Genomic DNA, 6,002 nt, shown 5'->3' with positions numbered 1-6,002 from the left:
ATGGAAAGCGAAAGAGAGTTGCTCACTCATAAATTAACATTTTTCCTGAACGTGCTTAGACGAACCGAAGTAAATTGTCAAAATAGCTGTTCCTGCGAAATCCGTCAACCCTGACGCTTTAGAGATCTATGTTCTCTAAACTAATTTATTTTTACCCTTTCATCCAGACTTAGTTCTTCTTCCTTAATGCTAATACAAATAAAATTCAAGGACTTACAAAAGTCTTAAAAATAAATTTACAATAAATGACTAAACCGCCCTGGCGGACCGAAGACATTTTTCAAGCTTATCTCTAAAGGCAAATAAAATACCATACTTCCTGAGTAAATGTACGCCCTTTCTCAAGGTCTCTTCTTAAAGATTATTAGCTCTGTACGCGAAAACTTTGTATTTTGAAGAATTCTAAAACCTTCCGCCGTAAAATCGTTGTAAATTTCCCTGCGAACTTATCCGAAAGTTCCCGCATAAAAGATCCGATTAATTTAATCGAATACGATCAAGCGAGAAGCAACCGCGATAGTCGCTCGTTACACCTCCGCTCTCAATAATAATTAATAATAAATTTCCTAAATAAATTAAACTATCTATTAGTGAATCTTCTGTGAGATACTGTTGTACGGATTAAGCAAGTGGCTCACCTCAGGTGTTTTAAGCTAACCGAATATCTAAGGAATTTTCGATAAAAAATTTCAAGTGTCTAAAATTACAAGAGAATACGTAAGAATGAAGATGGCCAAAAACTAGCGACGGACTTGGATTGTTGGAAAACCAACCCTGTTTCCAGCTTGTCCAATGAAACTTGACAAAATTTCAGAGATTCGTTTAGGAATAGACACAGCATAAAAAATCTTTTTTTTTAAAATAAGACCTGATGAAGTAATTGTACGTATTTTAGAAATTTTGACTTGTGCAGTATATAAGCGAGTCCCAGTCGCTTAACTCTCACTTCCCCCTTCTTTAAAGAGACATTTTTTGAGAGTTTTTTTAGAAATGAAGTAGGAATAATAATTAAAATTATTTAAGAGGAATAAAAGTTAAATGACAAGATATATTCTGATAGATCCTCCATAGCCTTGGGTTGTTGCGAATTATCATCCTGACGGAAAATTTGTTGAAACTCAGATTCTATCGATGGCCAGAAGATCTGGTTGATCTCATTTCTGGTCTCAGCAGTTAATTTATAATATGATGGCATAAATAAGAGAAGATTATCGTCGGGTATGAACAGTTTATACTCCGAAATTTTATGAAATAAATTCCGTAGATTGGGGGTAGTGTATTGTCTTGGTCAGCAGACACGCCAATCTTGTTTCATTCTGAGTTTTTTTTTGTTTTGGAAAGTACGGATGATTTTCTTTTGCAATTTCGCTCTGCTCTAATTTTTAGGTCTTAAATTATTGATGGTAAAACTTTAACATTTTACAATTCCAGGTTCCGTATATTCCCGTATTATATAACCATTTTTAAAGTGGTCAATATAATAATAATCAATAATTTTCGGTGCGAGTACAATCGACAGGGATCGCCTCACGACAACAGGAACTGTTAGCCCCGTTCTGATCCATGGTGTAAGTATTACAGTCCCTGTCACAATCGACCAAGATCGCCTCACGACAGCAGTAATCCGACAAATCAAATAAATATGTGACCTCATCCACGGTGTGAGTAGTGCAGTCCCTGCCATCATCGACAGGGATCGCCTCACGACCACAGGAGATGTTTGTCCCATCCTCACCCATGGTGTGAGTAGTGCAGTCCCTGCCACAATCGACAGGGATCGCCTCATGACAGCAGGGAGACCCGAGAAAAGCATTCTCGATGCGACTGTCGTTTTCTTTCTATTTAGAAGAAGAATGAAGAAACACAGGTGTTCGATTAAAAGAAATTATCACCTTATGTACGGGGTTGAAGGGAGACTCGTGTCTGTCGATTTTGTCGTTAAAAGTCGCGTCATCCTCGGGTCTGCATCGGTCTTGCGTTTCCTCGACGCTGAGATTTTGAGAAGGAGCATTTGAATTTGAATTTGCAACACCTCTTTTGTAAACAATCTAATAAGTATAATCAGTTAATCAATACTTTGAATTCGAAATCTTGAGGTTATCAAGTCATACAATTGGCACGTGGATAGTCTATAATGTAAACTTCTTCCCATATAAGTACGGACGAAAATTTTCAACGGAGAACGAAATTGCCAGAAACTCTTTTTTTTTTACTGTCGATTACCTTATTACAGTGTCTGATAACGTTCTAGAGGCATAAGCGGCCGAGAGGATGTCTCCAGCAAAATCTTGATTCAAATGCCCTCTCATTCAAAGCGTCATGAGGATAATACACAAAAAATAACAAATAGAGAAACTAATACATTTATCAGAAAATAAGAAATTCCTTATTGAAGTCTCGGTATCGTAATAGAGTATGTTGGCACATAATTTCTTTTAATTTATTAAGGATTCATGTTAACTATCGGTCCATCTGAACTGGATTTTCTTTTTCGATAAGGACGAAAGAGCTTTTGATATATTTGAAAAATAAAGAATTAATTGTATTCGAAAAAGGATTTAGGGATTCCGAACAATCTTTACAATGAGTTCAAAAGTTCTTATAGGTATCAACCTGAAAATTCTGGAAATAAAGTTCAGCCTCCCCTTGAATCTTTGAATAAAATTTTTGTTTCTATAATTATACAATATTGCACTCGCTTGCAAAGATCTGAAAAAAAATATAACTCCCGCAGTAAAGGTTAAAGTGAGTTTCACAATGATTTTAGAGCAGCTATGTCACTCTTCTTCAAAATACCCGAAGATGCCTTATGAGCAAAATAGCAAAGAATCTTCGATCAACTATTCTAATCTAATTGAAATATAAATATTCGCAAATAAGTATATCTTTCGGCCTAGCTAATTGTTACCCAGTGGGCACAAAAGTCCTGAACTTGTCCTATATAAGTCTTTCGGCGTACGTCTCAAAGACGTCCTGAGGACCTTTTCAAGACATGAAAAGATTAAAAAAATGTCTTAAAGACGTCAAATTATATGACAGAAGTACATTCTAAGGACGTCTTTAGGACGTCCCAGGGCCCACTTGGTATTTCTTTTTTATTTGCCGACAACTAATTTGAGTCAAGTCGTCTATGTCTCTACAAAAATTTAGTTTCTTTCTCTATTAAGAACTTGGGATCCTATTTTATAGTCTATCGGTTTAACATACATACATTGTACAAAATGTTTGCATTTTTAATATAGATTTGTATATTATGTCTAAAATTCTATCTATGAAATAGCAATTAAGAGGCTGCATAGTAAATTTCATATACATGTATATTGGTCAACTCTTAGTAAAGTCAGGTAATTTCACTTCAAACAAATGAAAAGTAATTTTGGCAGTAATTTTCAATTCTAAATAATAAAACATAATATTTTTTCTAGTTAATCATAAATTGTACGTGGTTTTTAAGTGGAAAATTTCATTTTAGCGAATTATTAAGACACCCATATAAAACTTCTGATGTTTACAGTGAATTCTGTGGAAAATTCCACTCGTACGTTGCTCTTTGATTATAAATATGAATTTAGTCAATCAATTTGGAAGTTATTACTTTAGTTTTGAATATTTGAAAAGATTTAGATGCGTCTAAGAACTTTTCACTTTCGTTCACTCTGTTTTACTACACCTGTATATCAATTTTACAAGATGATGCTATATTAAATTTACTACTCGTATATACATATTACTTCCATTACATTTATAGTAAAATCGCTATAGAAATTTCTGACAGTGTAAATCGTAGTTACTTTCTATATTATTCTCTATGCGAGTCCAGTGTCTTTCCATCTCTTATGACTATCTCATTTTCTTAGATTCAATTTATTTTAAAATTCTTTTTTTTGTACCTTAAATTATACATTTTGTTATTGTTTCCGAGCGATTTTAGTTATAATAAATTTACAGAGGTATCTCCTTATTAAGTGCCGTGAGCTAAATATATTAAAACAAATACTTGTCTACAGATTAATGAAAATAATAGAGAAAGATATGAGAAGCCCCATGTGGTTTTATGGTCGGAAAATAATTAACGGATGAATAAATAAAAATTGTCTGTGTATTTGCTAACCTAAAAAAAAGCGATTGACAAGGTGGATAAAAATAAACCTTGCAAGGCCTGAATAGTACAGAGTAAACTGATGACTGCGGCTAGCAATAAAAATAATATATGCAGATAACAGAGCGAATATGAGGTTTTAACTTTCGCAGATGATAAGAAAGTTATTTTGGCAGAGTCTATAGAAGACTTGCAAGAATTTTTAGCAACTGAATACTTTAGCCTGAAGAACATGGGCCTTAAGATTAACATAAGTAACACAAAATTTACGTTGTATGAAAAAAAGGTGTGCAAATAACAAAATGCAACATTGCTCTAAACGATGAGAAGATAGAACAAGTTAATCAGTACTTATGACTTGGTAATTTATTTTATACTACAGACAGAGGAATCGATGCAGAGATAGATATGCGTATGAATGAAGGTAAGAAGGTGCTCAGCAGAGTAGGAGCCATATTATTAGAAGTAAAAAATATTACAAATAAAGCTAATTTGGTAATATATAATTCTGGTTCAAAAGTTCAAAAAAAATTCATTAAGGTACTTTGGGTATTTTGAAATAATTTAAAATGAACCACTGAGAAATATGTATATCAACGTAAAGTAAATGACAGCGTACCTATAGGCAGGCCTGCAGGGGTGTCGCAGCCGTGTGAGCTGGGTAGGCTTGAGCCCACCTATGAAATTGTATGGGTGGGCTCCGCATACCCAACAAACCACTAAATCTAATAATAAAATGAACCCAATATTTATCTTAAATTTATATTTTTGAACATATTTTCGGTGAGCCCACCCATGACAAAATTTGTGCCGACGCCCCTGCAGGCCAGAGAAAAGATGGTGAGGGTGTGTGTATGAGACCCTGATTTTAAAAGATATAAAAAACATTGAAACAAAAGAGCTGGGATATGGAAATGTACAGACGTAAAATAAGCTAAAAAAGGTAAGCACAATTTTGCACACTACACTATATTTTCAGAAATGACCTTTCCCTTAATAAAATAAGGGTTTGCATTTCCGTACTCAAAACACTCTGGCCGAAGCTACCTAGGTCCTTTCCCGTAGTCCTTCTCTCGATGTCCTTCGACGATCCTTGAAGAAAGATCCTTAGCTGGTGAAAATGCTTCAGACAGCAGCTCAGGAACGCAGGCATCAAAAATCATTAGCAAGGTTGTTATATAAATATTTATATAATCCGGAACAGGGAGGAATAGGCAACAGGGTTTTAATATAAAATTTTATATAAACAGGAACAGGCAGGAATACACAAATCGGCAGCAGGTCAGCAATGTGGCAGGAACACAGAAATCATCCGTAAAGAGGCAGGAACATAGGAACGATGAAGGAAAATCGCAGCAACCGATATCAGAAACTCAAACAAATTTGAATTGCATGAGCGATTGTTGACTGTATTCGATGAGTATGAAGCTACGTTATTTACGCAAAATAAATATGTGATAGTCTTTTTAAATTAAATTTTCAAAATTATAACGGCACATACTAATAAAAATTGAAATTGTCTCCAAAAATTACATTTTTTCACGGACAAACAAAAATGTCAGTTAAAAACTAAGAATGTTTATTTTTAAAAAAACTTTCAGGTCTAAGATTCACTGGGAATAGTTCGTTGTTTTTTTCTTATCAGCTTAGAACGAAGAAGTTTAGCGTACAGTGGGACCTCGTTTGTGTCGCAAACGTCCCTTCCGGTCGTTTCAGAGGCGTACTTAGGTCAGTGTTGCCAGATGGTCGGAACGGTTTATCCCCTACTCGAACCTCATTTATCCCTAGATATTGACTGAGCTCCCTAGATCTGCGAATCAAGAAAAAAAAACTGATGCTTTGCTCGTGCATGTTGTATAAATAAAAGAAAAAATGTAGATAATTGTATTTGGTTATAAAATAC

This window comes from Belonocnema kinseyi, chromosome 5 (assembly GCF_010883055.1).
Source record: "Belonocnema kinseyi isolate 2016_QV_RU_SX_M_011 chromosome 5, B_treatae_v1, whole genome shotgun sequence".
NCBI lineage: Eukaryota > Metazoa > Arthropoda > Insecta > Hymenoptera > Cynipidae > Belonocnema > Belonocnema kinseyi.
This window is presented reverse-complemented; position numbering follows the sequence as displayed.